We start from the raw sequence: 17,186 nt of genomic DNA, 5'->3' as shown, positions 1-17,186 counted from the left end.
TTTTTTTCATCACATTGAAAATAAAGTAGTGAAAAAACTATCATCCTTAACATCCCTATCCTAGTGTGATTCAATGTAGTGTGAATGTTTTATTTACATGAGGCTCTGGTTTATGACAGAATGACTTTGTTGTTGTGCTGATCAGCATAGAAGCAGGTGACCAGTATAAACTGTGAATGGAGCTCTGCATGTATATTATGATCCACATGTTGCAATAAGAAGGAACTGTGCAGTCCTTGAAGTGAAGCACCGTAGTGACACAATTGAGCTGCAGACAAGTATCAACCAGCAATAATGTCATCATCCATCAGTGATGTCATCATCCATCAGTGATGTCATCGTTGGTTTGTGAACGTTATGAAGCCTCCAGTTCAGATTCTGTCACCATCTTGCTGGTTCGGAGCGGTTTGGAGCAGGAAGTGACCATATTTGGATGAGCAGGGGGCGGAGCCAGCGCTGGTTCTAACTGATCTGATTGGATACCTGACGATACTATGTTCCGCCCATGATAGCTATAACCTGACTACACCACAGGCCTGTCAATCAAACAGACACGCCCCCAAAAACAGGTCTTCTTGAATCTTCTTTTCTAATGAATGAGGGATTATTTTCAGATGGACCTCCAGAAAACTAATAAGAAGGAGTGACTTTAGTTAACAACACCGAGATAACTGATGGACACATTTTATTCACTTTGGATTTGATGAGACACATTTCAGCATCGAACTCATTTTTCAGACCCGGAAGCTACGTCCACTTTTATATACAGTCTGAAGCTAAATGGAAAAGTGAAAAGCACACAGCAGTAGACAGTTAGTGTGGAGGTCTGCCTGGTGTAAGCAGCTCGCTCAGACCTGGTGAATAAAAAGAATAAACTCCACTGAAACTGCATCAAGTATTATTGTTGATATCCTGGTAACGCTTACAGCCAGCAGACTGATGGCATCAAAACACGGACCACTGGGAGCACATGTACTTCTGGTTCAGCGATGGTCTGACTGACTGACTGACGCTGCTGTGTGCTGAAACACCTTGTTGCTCATCACACCAACAGTCCTACAGGAAGGTGGAGGCAGCGACAAGAGATGGAGAGATGTCCAGAGAACAACAGGAGTCATCAGGAGGCAGCCGCTGAACTCACTGGTCCACCTGACACACACCAACAACATCTTAACAACACACACACACAGACACACACACACAGACATACATACAGACACACAGATACACATACACATATATATACACACACACACGCACAAACACGCACACACGCACGCACGCACGCGCACACACACACACACACACACACACACACACACACACACACACACACACACACACACACCGTGGTTCTCTGGCTGTAAAAGATGATGATGACGGGGCTGCTGGGAATATGACCATAATTTGCATATGGCTAGTTTTTGACACTAATGAGGCAAATCAGAACGCAGCCCATAGCAACAGAGATGTAATTGGTTGTGTGGAGCAGCTAAGGAGTTGATGGTTGTGGGATGCAGATGGAGAGCCAATGAGAGCGAAGCAGGAGATGCTGCCGGTGTTTTGTTGTTGGCCGGTCCGAGTGTTGACTTTGTACACAAGTCGGATCCAGCAGGACCCCGGTGTGATAATCACACACACCTCCATCTGCTGTCTGCGGATACACACGGCATAATGCTGCTCTTTATTAAACTAGACAACAGTTCATTCTGGGCGTTGCTATGACAACCAGTCGTCTATTTTTAAGCCATACCACTAATCAATTCCTGCTCTGCTGTCGCCTGAGGGGTGGGGGTGTACATATGCGTGTGAGGGTGGAGGCTACTGATGGGAGAGGAGGGGGGTAGCAGTGGGGGCAAAGGAGGGAGGGGGGGGTGCATTCAGAGACAAAGAGAGGAGCACAGGAAGTGAGAGGAAGAACGAGTGGTGAGGATCCATCTCATACCGAAACAGTCCACACACACACACACACACACACACACACACACACACACACACACACACACACACACACACACACACACACACACACTGCTGTTAACCAGTCTGCCTCAGACTGTGATCACCGCCTCCTCAGGTGGTGCAACATACTAAACACATCCAACCCACTCCTCATCAATTTCTATATTGTAAATACAAAAAAATAATTTGATCAAATCCCCCTGAGTGAGCGACTGATCTGTAATTCAGCGAATCATCAGCAGAAATGTCCTGAGCTGGTCGGGCTTGGATTGGTTCTGCAGGAGATCCTGATCAACATGGATCCTTTTTTGACCAAACTCTACATTGTTGATCACCCGGCAATGCTGAGCTCACAGCAACACTTCACTGCGTGTAAATGAAATGTAGTGCATGTGAAAAAAATATCTGGGAACAAAAGCAGGAGAATCTGAGCTCTGACGCTGAAGGTGGAAAAACAGATACGACCAAAAATGTTCAGATTCTGGTTCCACAGTAGTCCAGTGCAGCTGGACCCAAATTCACTGTGAGTATCTGGTCTGTTTATGCTTTACAGGGAATCGATCCATCCTACTGCGGTAAGACCTCAGGTTCATTTTAACCAATCAGCACGCACCGAATCCGGTTGACACTTCGCCACCGCTGCCACTACCTGAGGCCCGGTCCCACCAAGTGGTTTTACCTATATATTCACCAAACGAGAGTGCAGGACAGGAAGTTGGACTGCAGTGATCAATGACAACCTGGGAGTTTCTCAGCTGATGATTTGAATAATGGGAGAGCCTGACTGTCTGCCCGTTCACTGTATATTATTGATGGTAGACTACGTACAAAAAAAATGTTTCAGTATAAAGTCCAGTCTCATACTGAAGACAGTTGCTCTGTCAGGATCATTTTAAGACTGGAGTAAAGTCAACACCACTATCTTACTGTAGAGGGTTTCATTATTGAATTTATCCCGAGTGGACTGAACAACTGAACCACCTGGTTTAAAAAAAGATTAGATTTAACCACAGACTGGATATAAAAGTGTTCGTAGCTTCCAGCTCTGAAAAATGAGGTCGATGCAGAAGTGTCTGAAGCTGCAATACCAGCGAGTGCCACTAGAGGTCGGCTCCAAAAAGCCTCCGGCTCCATAGACTCCCATTCAGCTTCTTTCATCAAATACAAAATCAATACATTGTTTCCATGAGCTATTTCTGCTGGCCCCTCCCCCAGCTCGTCCAAATATGGTCACTTCCTGCTCCAAACCGCTCTGAACTAGCCAGATTGTGATGGACAGAATCTGAACTGGAGGCTTTATAGTGTTCACGAACCAACAGGTGACGTCACTGATGGTTGGTTGCGACTTATTTTAACTGGCTGCCGAGTATATATATCAAAGTGTGTGTGCATATTGAACATACAATAAGGCAGCAGAGGCAAAAAAAACAACTGGACTGATATCCAGAATCAAACCGTTGTGTTGCTGTGACGATGCTCTGAAGTTTGATGTTTACAAAACTGTCAGAGATGTGCCTCATGTTGTGGTACTACTATTACAAATTAGTTTCATGTTCCTTTAAAAAAGGCACGAGACATCTTTTTTTTTTCTGTGTGTGTGTGTGTGTGTGTGTGTGTGTGTGTGTGTGTGTGTGTGTGTGTGTGTTTTATTTATTTTTGCTGGGGGAACCGAGTGCAGCCGAAATGCATTGAGCCAGTCTGAGCCGGTTTGTAACCTCAGGGTATGGAATTATCTCTTAATGTGTAGCCGTTAGTGGTCAAGACGTCACACAGTAAGACAACCAGAGACAGAGCCGAGTGGGGGGAGGGTGGAGGGGGGCAGCCCGGGTGTTTTCACAGCAGAAACAGGAAAATCTCTTCTTTAAGAGCTGGCACTTTGACAAGAAAAGACTGAGTGCAGAACTTCAGACCACAGGGTGGGGCATGCTCTGTTTCAGCAGCCAGCGCCAGGAGAAGAAAGCAGTGGGAGCGTTTAGTCGGAGGCACGGACATCTTAAAATGGGGCTGAATGTGGCAGCCAGGAGGAGGATCAATACACAGCACAGACAATCAGCCACATACACAGCATGTAAACACCCCAACGTCACACTGCATTCTGGGTATTTCAGGCCCAATCACTGCTGGGTGCCGGTGACTGTTTACATTGGGAGCAGATGTTACTGGAGCTATTTTTAGGCAACGTAGATTTGGGACTGAACAATGAATATTGAAGAAATATCATTGTAAACGTAAGCTGCTCTTATCCATGGCTGTGTGCCTTCCTGTAGGTAGTAGACGGAGGCTGTTGGTCTCTGGTACCAGACTGCAGCCAACTCCTCGCTGTTCTCAGAAATAACAGCCGAGGTTGCAGCGGGAGCTTCGAGTGAGACAAAAGCATTCGTGACTTATTTTTGTCAGTTTGGCTTTCAAATAGTGCCACAGGTTCATTCCGCGGTTAGCAGCGTTTCCACCTGTCACATCCACATAGAAGAAGAAAAGTATAAACAGAACCCATCCGGATCATTTCAAGGTTTCTTATTTTATTCTGGAACTCCAGCAGAGGAAGTTTGAATGATTCAGACGGGCTGACTTCCAGATGCCTGCAAGGGGCAGTAACACAACGCCAGGCAGACATGTGGGCGTGTCCCTGTACAAGGTGGGCGTGCACCTGCACGAAGTGGGCGTGTCCCTGAACGAGATGGGCGTGTCCCTGAACTTGTTGGTTTAAGTCATTATTTGAAACTGGCCACATTTCAGAGGTTTCCATTCAGAGTATTTCACTCACATTTGCGCCTTAAAATAAAATATTATACAGAATCACTGTGAGCGAGTAAAGATTACAACCTACCAGAACCTTTTTTTTTTTTTTTTTATAAAGGTCACATATCGCCCAAATATAAGACAACTGTGATTATAAATGACTTCTAGCCTACAGTTACTTACCACTGGTAGCAGGTACGCTGCCCACCAGTCCGCTGAAAGACTACATCCAAATTATTAGTTATGTTAAACTACCTGTTTTTACTAGCACGCAAATACGTAGCATTTCCTGCTTCACAATAAAAGCCCCATGCTAGCTCGCTGCTGTGAAGGTTTTTGACTGGACCACCATCGCCAGGCCAGCCCTGTAAATGTGAACGTCTATGTGCTATATAAATACTGTGAAAGTGTCAAAATGCTCAGTCCACATTCTGTAAGTTTGTGATGTCACACGTCTGCCCTTAACCCAGTTCACTGTTCAACCTATCACGAGGAACAAAACTCAGAGCAGTCCTTCCATCATGGAGCTGGCAAACTATAAAACCAACAAAACCTGCTGTTTGGTTTGGCGTGCATCATACAAAGAAGAGACAGCCAATCAGAAGAGGCGGTCACTGATATCAATTTGCCTTAAAGACACAGGCACAAAACAGTTGTTATGGAGCTCAACAGAGACTCTGATGAGCGGAGATGTAAACTAGATCTGACGGTGTTTGTGCCTCTGTGCTCAACACAGACGCACGTATCATGTTTCCAGGTTGTCCGTCTGCCTCAGTACTTTTGTGAATGTGATTTCTCAAGAACGCCTTCATCGAAGTTCTTTAAATTTGGCACAAACGTTCATTTGGTCCCAAGAACGAATGGATTCGATTTTGGGGGTCAAAGGTGAAAGTAACAGTAACTTCCTCCAATTCTTGTGAACACAACATCTCAGGAACGTCTTGAGGTAATTTCTATAAATGTGGCGCGAACATTCACTTGAACTCATCGATGAACTGATGAGATTTTGGTGGGTCAAGGTCAGTGTGACCTCACGTCTGTCCCAGTCTGGTGAATGTGATGCCGAAGATCAGGAACAGATCCTGAATGTGTGACACTAACCTCGGTGTCCACCAACAAACTGGGCCGACTGTATGGATCTTCGGATCTGTCGGGTTGAACACGTGCATGAAATGTCTACGTTTTACAATCTGGAGCTTCTTTGCAGCAACCTCCATATTTGAAGCATTGTCTGTTGTCATGGCAACAACTTTGTGTTCTATCAGAATCAGTCGTACTGACCAAGCATATGAACACGAGGATTCCTTCAAAGACTTCACAACATATATCCGGACAAACATGGCTGTCAACTGCAACCGGTTGGCGGAGGCATCCAACCACCAGGCAGTGACTCAGGCTGGAACTTTAAACCATCAAACATCTTCTTATCCATATCAAAACTGCAAAATAAAACATGGGAAACGTGTAATATTAGAGACCTTTGTCCTCTGACTTAAGTGGTTATTATAAGGTTAATTTAAGTATTTACTTTTACCAAGTAAGAGTATTTTTATTTGAGTATGGTTATTCACTGTTCACTGTCCCACAAACTGTTGGTGGTCAGCAGACAGCTGCAGCTGGATTATTAGCATACAAGAGACTGTTATCCCACCTGAGCCATATAAATACTGAGTCTCTGTACCATTTAAAAGGTTTCGAGTGCAGATTAGTCTAGAAGGCAAAAAAAATAACGTATAACTCCTTTCTACAATAACCCTCAAGATGAGACCAGTAAACTCCTCCTTTGCTGCAGCTCATTCAGGACTGCTCCTAGATGGACCTGCGCTGACACTGTTTCCTCAACTAGAATTTCTAAGTTCAAGAGCGACGGCTGTCATTTATCAAGCACATTGAGAGTTTGAGGGATTTCACTGAAAACTGAATCACTTCAGACTTTTGGATGAAACTTGACATCAGGATATTTGGAGCTCTAAAAAACTGACAGACATTTTTCACTGCTTTCTAACATTTTACAGCCAAATCATTTAAACATGGAAATAATCAGCATATTAAATAATACTCAGTAATAATTTTTTGCAGCCTTGAATTTGACAAATTGATGGTTTATAACAGGACTGTCAAATAAAAAAGAAACATTCAAAGAGATGATGAATCTTTCCAGACATTCAGCACTTTGATCTTTGACTCTGTGAAAACACGTGTTTAGTATGAATAATGCAGCACAAGTATGACAGCAGAGGTCTCAGAAAAAACTCATCCCCGTCCCCTGGCTGTCCAAAATGATGCTGCTGACCAGGATTTTGATCCACTGACTTCCAGTGTGTTTCAGAATTGTTTTTTAAAATGTTATTGATTACTTTTAAAGCACTTAAAGGGCGGGCAGCAGCTACATTAAAGAGCATCCATATTTTCAGGAGCCCGAGAGGTGACCATGGTTTTGTTGTCGGGGGTTTGAGTCTCTGGAACAACCTGCCTGAGGACGTGAGAGCCACTAAATCTCTGTCTTCTTTTAAAACACATTTTTATTTCAGTATGCTGGCTGTAACTAACTGCCTGCTGGCCTTTATTCTCTATTTTTTTAATTGTATTTTTCTAATTTTGACAGATTTTGTTTTATACCTTGTTGTGGTCTAGAGAGGCCTTAGTATTAAAGCCTTTTCATCTCCTTATTGCCAAAGGTTACACATAGACAGTTATTATTGCATCACATACTGTGGAATATACCGTTTTGTTTTTAACAATATGAGATCATTTCATTATTTCTAAATTAACAACATTAATTTCCCTCCCCTCAAATAAGAGATCTAGCATCTATTTTGGAGCCACTATGACCGACTGCTGCACACTCTGCTACCCTGTTGTATTTGTAGTACGAGTGCACATCATCCATTCAGCATCTAAATGAAATAATAAGGCGTATATCTCCCACATTTCATGTGGAGTCCCAGATCCTGCTCGCCCTCCGGTGTGTGAGCAGGACTGCACTCGGAGAAGTTGACTGCGGTGACCTTGTGCAGCACCTGGCTAAATGCAGCACAGCAATGCAGCACCGATGTGCACGCTGCTTATTCACCCGCCCGATTAGTCACAGCTGCACCGCTGACGACTGCTGGGCCATTTCTTCATCTGACTCGGAGACGAAAGGAAGAGCAAACATTTCCTCACCTCCTTTCATTGTACTCCAGCCAGCACACAGCGCTGCCTGCTGCACTCATTCACACACATTCATCCACATCTCAGAGATCAGGTCGGGCCGGGTTACACGTTTCATCCACAACCACCACTGAATGATCTCCGAGATGATGGTACAGATCTCTTTCTTCTCCAACACATGGTGATGCAGACAGACTCCGTCTCTGCAGGTTGTCAGACAGGTTCCACCTCCAAACATCACGCTGCTGCGTCCACAAATACAAACCCTCGACTCTCAGACCTGTAATCTAGTCTGGAAGTCTCATCCAGGTTCCCCTGACTTCATGATACGCATCCAAATACAGAAAGATGATGCAACTGATTGAATGATGGAACAGACATGTTTTGTTTTTGGAAGCATGTACAATTCACAGAAAAGTCATTCAAATATAAAAAAAAAATTAAACGGCATGTGTGACTGTCATTTTTTCCTGATTTCCTGTTTCCACCGGCACCTGGTTGTAACGTGTAACCCCCCCCCCTCCAGGGTTGTGGTAATGCACCTGAAAGCTCTCATTAAACAACATGAGAAGAAGAAGACGTTTCTACTCCAGATCTTTGCGAGCAGAAACACACCAAGACGACTGCAGCCGTCCCAAAAGTTCTGAGGAAGTCCTTAAAAAAATAAATGAAGAGGTGGAGTCAAACTCTGCAGGTGGAGCGAGCTTCAAATCTAGAACAGCCAAGCACTGAACAGATGGTGCATCCACTAATCAATAATCGACGGCCAGACGAAGTGAGTTTGATGTTGGACGTGTGGCGCAAACAACAACCCTCATGTCAAAGATGAAGACAAAGACGAGCTGCTCATCAGCTCCGTCCAAGGAGAGCGAGTATCAAATAGTATTTTTGCTTGAAATGTTCCTCTGTAACTTGAATATTAATTCATTTCATTTTAGATTTTGGGGGAGCTCATGCACTCAGTAGTCCCACTGCAGCATCTATCAGCCACAAACATGTCAAAAGCCATTTGTTACTAAATGAAGGCATCTGTAATGGTCCACATATGAATTGTATCCTTCACCTCTCTTCTGAATGTGTTTGTTACTGAACACCAGAAATCATCCGAACAGCCCCCCCACCCCTCAAACCCCAAAGTCATCCACTGGGTGGTAAGTGGTTGTTCACATGAGTAGTTGTGTGAAGAATAAAAACCCTTTCACAGCTCCACACCTGGATAATCCGGCATGGAGAGCAGATCAGTCTGATGTTAGAAAGGATGATCTGACGAGCACTTCGTGGTGCCTTAACGGGATGTCCAGCAGAGATATTTTTATTTTTATATGTTTAGTGCCAGATCCCATTGAACACAGTCAGGTCGAGACCTCCCAACATCACAAGAGAGAAACCAAACAATCCAACAACTCCCTCATGAGCCACGGCTGGAAGAACAAACGGCATTTTACCAGGAAGAAGCCTCCAACAGAAGTAGACTGAGAGATGATTGACAGGTCGGGGTGAGGGGAGGGCAGAGAGAGAAACAGCATAAAGACACAACAACCAAAAAACGAATGACATCATGTGACATTTTAGCAGAAAAAGACAGATTTTACAAATTGTGTTCATAACGCTCATATTTACAGCATAAGACAGATGCATTATGTTCACAGGTGCCTGGTACACACCTGTGTAATGGTAAATGGTCTGTACTTGTATGGCGCTTTATCCCCTTTTGGTCTCAAAGCGCTTTAACATGGTTTTCCCATTCACACAATAATGAGACAGATCACCATGCAAGGCGCTGCCCCCAGGAGAACATTCACACACCGATGGTACACCATCGGGAGCAACTTAGGGTTCGGTGTCTTGCTCAAGGACACTTGGGCATGTGGACAGGAGGAGCTGGGGATTGAACCACCAACCTCCTGATTAGTGTTCAACCCTCTCTACCGTCTGAGCCACAGCCTCCCTGTAAGGTCTCCAGGTGAAACTGATCCCCCACCAGCCTCATCCTCGGGCCACCAGTCTGCACTGCTCTCTGTGTTTCCTCTCCCTGAGCCTCAGACCAGCTGATTACCCGACATGTTGGACTGTTTTACCTGAAGACTCGGCTGCTCTCTAGGTTTGGTCGGGACACAGTGAGACCACGAGAGCGCCATGTCAGAAAAATTACATGAAATAAGCTCTCATTTTCAGTTTGCTTCACATCAGGCGTGACAGGAGTTCATGTTTCACCCTGACATTAGATGTCTGAAGTACTCCTCACTCATGATGTCATGTTTGTACATGAAGATTGTTTTGAATAACTCATTTATCTTTGTTGTTTCATATAAACCTTCATATGAAACATTCTGTTGTTCAGATGGAAAAGATGATTGTTGTTTATGATTTACAGAACAAAATGGGATTACAATGGAGTTGTTAGCTCGCCAGTCAAATCTAATCAAACCACACCGACAGTCACAGTGCAGAAGAGATTTGAGTTATCTAACTCTCGCATATAATAATACTGACTTTACCTGTGATTGTTGTTTATTCACTTCTAAATATTAGAAATTCAAGCTCATGATTCTCAGTCTAAATAAAATCTTGCCAACAACTCCCACGATGACGACTCCGATCCCAAACCACCAACAATCAACGTCTCCTAATAGTTCAGTATTGTGTGTGTATTAAAGCCTGATATATGTTATTCTTCTATGCCATCAACCTTCACGGTCTATAGTCTCCTGATATATTCCTTCCTGACCATGAACACACCGTACAGTCCCTCCAGGTTTTTTTTTCTTGTCATTGTTGTGATCAAAAAGGATTTAACGATTTTACAATGTTTTCCTCAAAAATGGCAAAGTATTTTTTTGGTGGCAAAAACATCAATTCAAGAAAAAAAAAAGTGAGAAAGATTGATATGTAATCACTATCTATGATAAAAAGCATATTGCATATCACTGAAATAGCTGGACATATTTTAGTTCTCATCCTTTTTCTTTTTTTACTCTTTTCTCAAAGTTACAAAAACTTTCTGATTCATAAAAGTAACACACAGTCTGTGAGTTAAATATAGAATAATGAGGCTTCATCGTTGGTCAAAATAAAATGACACGAACTCAACAGCTTTCATTGCAGCTGATGCTCACATGTTGGTTTCCTCTGTAATGTAATGTAACTTTAAGGGCCTTGAAGCAACTTGTGTTGTGTCCACCTCCGGATGTGGTCTGAGCAGATCAGATCACACCTGAACCTTTAGCGCTCCACTTGAGACCGGACCAGGTGTGAACAGGACCGAACTCCTTACTAAAAACCTAAATGGGCCGAGCAGGCCTGCCTTACTGCATGATCCAAGTACTTGTTGTTTCCCGCTGCAATGGAGATTTTGAAAACCGTAACATGCAGCTGAAGGGGGTGAGACAACAGCAGGTTTACACTAACTGTGAATCAGTCTCCACACACACACACACACACACACACACACACACACACACACACACACACTTACCCCAAATACACACTCCAGCACCAAATGTGGATTAATCCGCCAACAAAAATAGTCCTCTCCTGCTTCCTCTCCCTGTTTGAATATCATTTCCCTCCTATAGAATAAAGCTTTATGCTTTAACAGAGAAAAAAAAAACAAAACTGAACAGTGAACAGGACTCACTCTGACGAAGCAGAAAGTCACAGCTTTTAGTTCCTGAAAGTTTGAGCTCAGGGTGACGGACATAGTTTGGTCAGAAGTAGAAAATAGAGCGGAGCTGATTAAAGGACCCTGCTGGTATATCGGCCTCCATTAGCTCATTACACAGATCTCATATAACAGCACAGATCAGCTGCTCAGTAACAACCAGAGGTACAGGAGGGCGACCATATTTATGAGATTATTTACCCATAAAATGCCCCCATGAGCTGTTACTTTATCGTCTTGGATGTTGTGTTTGGATTCATGAGAATTCCTTATTGAAAATTCTCAGAAGCAGCAGAACCGTTAACAATTTACAGCCGGGTTGAAATTCTTCACCGAGCGGCGGATCGAAGGGACACCCCATGTCTGTCAAATGCCACGACTTCCTGTATCCGTTTCAAATTAAAAGCCCCCATTTCAAATGAAAAGCCCTCCAGTGTTTCATACAGGATTCTGCTATAAAGCATGTTGTGATCTCGTCCTGTTTCATTCATGTGAACACCAACATGTCTTATCTGTCTTGGATGTTCCTCATCAGAGTCTTGAAGTGTTTTAATCAAAGTTCATCTAGGAGGTATATGAGGTACTTCGGTACTGTGCTTATTTGAAAGTGCACTATAAGTTTATTCTTTATAATCAATATTATCACAGCAATATTGTGTATGTTAGAGGGGACCAACAAATCAAAAGTGAATTATAATCACTATTATTTCAATGAGCTAAATGACATCTTTAAAACAGTAACTAACTGAGGGCCTGTAAAGAGATGTCCTCAGGGTGGCCGTGTTGGTGTTGCTGCTGGAGAAGAGCTCCATCAGTGAGAACATCATCCACTCTCCATCAGCGGGACCTTTCATTCAGACAGACCCACTAGCACAAGGCTGAGTGTCCAAGGTGGACCGTGTTTATCTCCAGTGGGCTTCCTGGACCTCCACACTCACATGTGTGAGGTGAGCAGAGTTTCCTGAAGAGGCGGCAGGACAGGACAGGACAGGACCGGACAGGACCAGACCGGACCGGACCCAACAGCTGGGTGGATGATCCACTGCTGAGGAGGTGCTGTCAGCTGCTCTGTCCAACAGCTCTCCAGTTTTATTGTCAAAGCTCTTCTGTTACAAATGACAACACCACGGTGTATTTAAGATGGCACGTGAGAGGACCAGAAGGAGCTTTTGTAATGGCGGAAGGTAACATTAACAACATTGGACTAAATACATCCGCTGCTCGCCTCCATCTCCGCGCAGAGACACAATAGGACCCCAGTGATGGAAGTCATTAGTGGATCCATCTGCATGTCACTCCTGTAAACCCCGAGGAGCAGCGGAGCGGAGCGGCACGGAGACACGAAACCCTCTCCAAATAATAGCTGTGCACGTTAAATATTGATTCCTGCTCGGTGTCTACCGTTATCTGGACATCTTCCTCCGGTAATCCGCCGCTCAGGAAACAATCAGCCGCCCAGCCTGAGCTCAGCCGGGCCCGTACGCTCAAACGTTGGCAGTGCTGTCAGGCGCCAGGCAGCCATTTAGGTGCATATGGAGCCAGTTGCGTCTCCACGTAAATGGCTGATGCATTTCGAATTTTTCTTCCTAATTGCTGAGAGCCGTCAGCAGCCCGGCCTCCTCCTAGCGCCTTTTAATCCGCCACTCCGCTCACAGGCTGCGATAAACCCGCACAAACACCGCATCTCGTTCCGCTGCTCGTCAAACGAGGCTTTAGCAAGGTTTAGTAGGAGCGAGGCTCTTTCTCCGGTCCGCGTTAACCCCCAGAGACTCCGGATCAAACAATGAAACGGATTGGAGGCATTCCGAACAACGATGCCACCACAACATCTCCGTCAACGGCTCGATTATTACCGAAACACACGCAGCCCGGTACCGATTAGAGATCCACTAACGGTTCTGATCAGGACCTTTACGTGGTATTTAAGAGTTGGAGGCGGCGTTCTGGTCGCCAACATGTCAGCTTCCACCAAGGAACAGCAAAGCGACGGCGATCTATTGTCTGACAGTATATCAGCACATCCGCCGGCTGGTGAACCACACAACAACCGACAAGCCGTCGTGCCGCGTCATGAATCCCGCCGCTGCCGTTTCAAAACACCGCTGACCGGAGCCAGGCCCCGCGCGCATCCTCGGACTCACCTGTGTCTCCTTTCGCCTCAGTGTGTACCGTCTCCGGGTTCACGGTCCGGTCCTCACGCGCTGCAGCGGCTCCTCACCACCAGTCCCCGGCACCGGCAGGCAGCACTGAGCCACTGATTGGGCCTTACAGACAATCACCTCCTCGGTGCAGCCAGCCCGGCCGCTCATTGGTCAGACAGGCGCTCCGTGAAGTCCAGACAGACCGCTGATTGGCTGTCCGTTTCCACGGCAGACCCAGACAGACAGGTGATTGGTCGTTCATTTCCGCGGCGGAGACAGGGAGAGATGTGATTGGCTGGTCGTGGTGTTGTTGTCTGTGTCTGGATGGAGATTCATGTTAACTCTAAAGAAACAATGTGTTCGTTTACATCCACTCCATTAACGGCTCGGTTGGAGCCCGTTCAATGGTCGGTCTAACGGGAGGACGCCGGTTTGCTCGGTCTTATGAAGAGAAATCTGGCAGCAACATTTTAACAGGGAAACCTGGTCTGTCGTTACACCGGATTTTAACGGGCTTCCTGTGCACGCGTGTGCATGACAAAGAGCCAGGACGGTGCAAACGGATCCGTGACAGCAGTGCGGAGGGCTGATAGAAAACGTCATTACTACTATATCAACTAAAGCACTCCGCAGCGCGCGGGCCGCTGCGTGTCTGTGACAAAGAAAAGTCGTCACCCTGCAGCTTCACGTGCAGCTGAACGGTCACACGACCTGATCAGAGATAGATGAATGTGATCAGTGATCAGCTGTTGCAGGGGTGAACTGACCGGTGGCCCCTCACAGTGACATGTTCCCTCTGCTGCAGCTCAGAGGGAACCGGCGGTGTGAACCGGCGGTGTGAACCGTAGAAACCACTTGTTATTAATGTGGGTTGTAAACATGTATTGTCATCTGGCTCAGCTGCATCAGTCTGTAGTTAAAAGACACTGAGAAAAGGACTCTGTCACGTGATGTTTAGATGATACAAACTGATTTGTTTGCACAAAGCTGATCTGACCTTCAATATGGTGGTCATAGACTTTCTCACCTACGTTGTATATTGGAATATTAAATTATACATGATCCACTTCCCATAGAATATTTTTAATTGCAGTCTGCTCTGTGATACCCTCTGGAGGTTGGACTGGCTGGTCACGTGGTTCATTTGTTACACTATTTATACACGAGGGTCAAAGTGATCTGCAGCTGATGTTTGGAGTTTAACGCAGAACTCTTCTACTGTCTGATGAACCACGTGTAACCCGGCAGCAGCTCAGTGCACTGCGCTGTAATCTGTAGCTGAACACGGAGGTTACAGGCTGGAAACTGTGAATGAAGTTGGAGCTGCTCCCACTGGGGAGACTGCGCCCTCTGGTGGCTGGACGACTGTTCAGCTGGTCCACAGCATCAATTTTTGTTAGGTTAGGTTAGGTTAGGTAGTTACTTTATTAATCCCCGAGGGGAAATGTTTTCGCTGCAGCAGCATACAGGAAGCAATAAGATAATAATAGAATAATAGAAAAGCAATAAAATAGCAGTAAAAAATATAAAATATAAAATGCACAGTATATACAGTACAGTATATATCTATATATATTATATACAAACAACCAAGAAACACAGACAACAGTGTTATTGTTGTGTGATGGATTTTGCCAGAGGTGAGTTATTGTACAGTCTTATTGCGGTCGGCAGGAATGATCTCCTGTATCAGGAATGATCTCCTGTATCTGGAATGATCTCCTGTATCTGGAATGATCTCCTGTATCTGGAATGATCTCCTGTATCAGGAATGATCTCCTGTATCTGGAATGATCTCCTGTATATGTCTTTGTGACAGCGGAGCTGGAGGAGTCTTTTGGAGAACGTCCTCCTCTGTCCCTGCAGCAGGTGGTGGAGAGGGTGGTCAGGATTATCCAATATGGATAATAGTTTGTTCAGCGTCCTCCTCTCCACCACCTTTTCCAGGCTGTCCAGTTTGTAGCCGATGATGGAGCCGGCCTTCTTAACCAGTTTGTTAAGTCTGTTGGTGTCTCCAGCTCCAATGCTGCTCCCCCAGCAGACTACTAGAAGTACAGTTCACTGGCCACAACAGATGGTAGAACATCTCCAACATCTTGCTGCACACATTGAAGGATCGAAGTTTCCTCAAGAAAAAGAGTTGACTCATCCCCTTCTTGTAGACGGCGTTGATGTTGGTCTTCCAGTTCAGTCTGTTGTCATGGAGACACCAGGTACTTGTACTCCTCCACCATGTCCACCTCCTCTCCCAGAACTCCCAGCGGTTGTAGAGCTGTCATCTTCTTCCTGAAGTCGACCACCATCTCTCTGGTCTTGGCCACGTTCAGGAGCAGATGATTTCTTCCCGCCCACTCCACAAAGTCCTCCACTACTGTCCTGTACTCGTCCTCCTGTCCATCCCTTATACACCCGACCACTGCAGAGTCATCAGAGAACTTCTGCAGATGGCAGGACTCTGAGTTGTACTGGAAGTCAGTGGTGTAGAAGGTGAACAGGAAGGAGACAGAACAGTTCCCTGAGGAGCTCCAGTACCACTGACCACCGTATCAGACAGCACACTGCCCAGACGGACAAACTGTGGTCTGCCTGTCAGGTAGTCAGTGATCCAGGAGACGGTGGACGTGTCCACCCCCTCCACCCCCCTCCACCTGCAGCTTCTCACTCAGCAGCAGTGGTTGGATGATGTTAAATGTACTGGAGAAATCAAAGAAAGTGATTCTCACAGAGTCACCGGTTCCATCCAGGTGAGACTGAGCTCGTTGCAGCAGGTAGATGATGTCATCGTCCACTCCCACATGAGGCTGGTACGCAAATTGCAGAGGGTCCAGAGAAGATTTCACCAGCGGCCTGAGGTGGGCCAAGACCAGCCTCTCCAGCACCTTCATCACATGAGATGTGAGGGCAACCGGTCGGTAGTCGTTGAGGCCGGATGGAGTCGTCTTCTTAGGGACTGGAACCAGGCAGGACGTCTTCCACAGCACCGGGACCTCCTCCTGCTTCAGGCTCAGGTTGAAGAGGTGTTGTAGGACCTCAGCCAGCTGGACGGCGCAGGTCTTCAGGACCCCGGGGCTGATGCTGTCAGGTCCTGCAGCCTTGCGCTGGTGGAGTCTCTCCAGCTGTCTCCTAACCTGGCCAGTCGTCACAGAGAGGGAGGTGGGGGGGGGGGGTCATGGTGTCGATGGAGGAAGAGCCCTTTGGAGTTGAGGGCTCTGTGTTCATCTCCAGGTTCCCCCTGGTTGTTCCTCTCCAGGTTCCCCCTGGTTGTTTCTCTCCAGGTTCCCCCTGGTTGTTCCTCTCCAGGTTCCCCCTGGTTGTTCTTCTCCAGGTTCCCCCTTGTTGTTCCTCTCCAGGTTCCCCCTTGTTGTTCCTCTCCAGGTTCCCCCTGGTTGTTCCTCTCCAGGTTCCCCCTGGTTGTTCTTCTCCAGGTTCCCCTGGTTGTCTCTCTCTCCCCTTGAACCCAGTAATCTCCTTCATATTTTTAATAGACTTGCAAAAATTTCAAAAAAATGTATTTCACCTTGTCATTATGG

At 45.9% G+C, this 17,186-nt stretch overlaps 1 protein-coding gene across 1 annotated transcript in view; it reads right to left on the bottom strand.

Annotated features, from left to right (window-relative positions):
- Positions 1 to 13,749, bottom strand: part of gatad2b (GATA zinc finger domain containing 2B) — a 46,757-nt gene extending 33,008 nt beyond the window's left edge. The window contains exon 1 of the mRNA XM_069175730.1: positions 13,657 to 13,749. The gene's annotated coding sequence lies outside the window, so the exon portion shown is untranslated. The remainder of the gene's footprint in view (positions 1 to 13,656) is intronic.
- Between the last annotated feature and the right edge of the window lie 3,437 nt (positions 13,750 to 17,186).

Source organism: Embiotoca jacksoni, unplaced genomic scaffold, assembly GCF_022577435.1.
Source record: "Embiotoca jacksoni isolate LCO1_2020_lvr unplaced genomic scaffold, fEmbJac1.0.p SCAF_7, whole genome shotgun sequence".
Taxonomy (NCBI): Eukaryota; Metazoa; Chordata; class Actinopteri; family Embiotocidae; genus Embiotoca; species Embiotoca jacksoni.
Note: the sequence above shows the minus strand (reverse complement) of the source record. Positions and strands in the feature narration are given on the sequence as shown.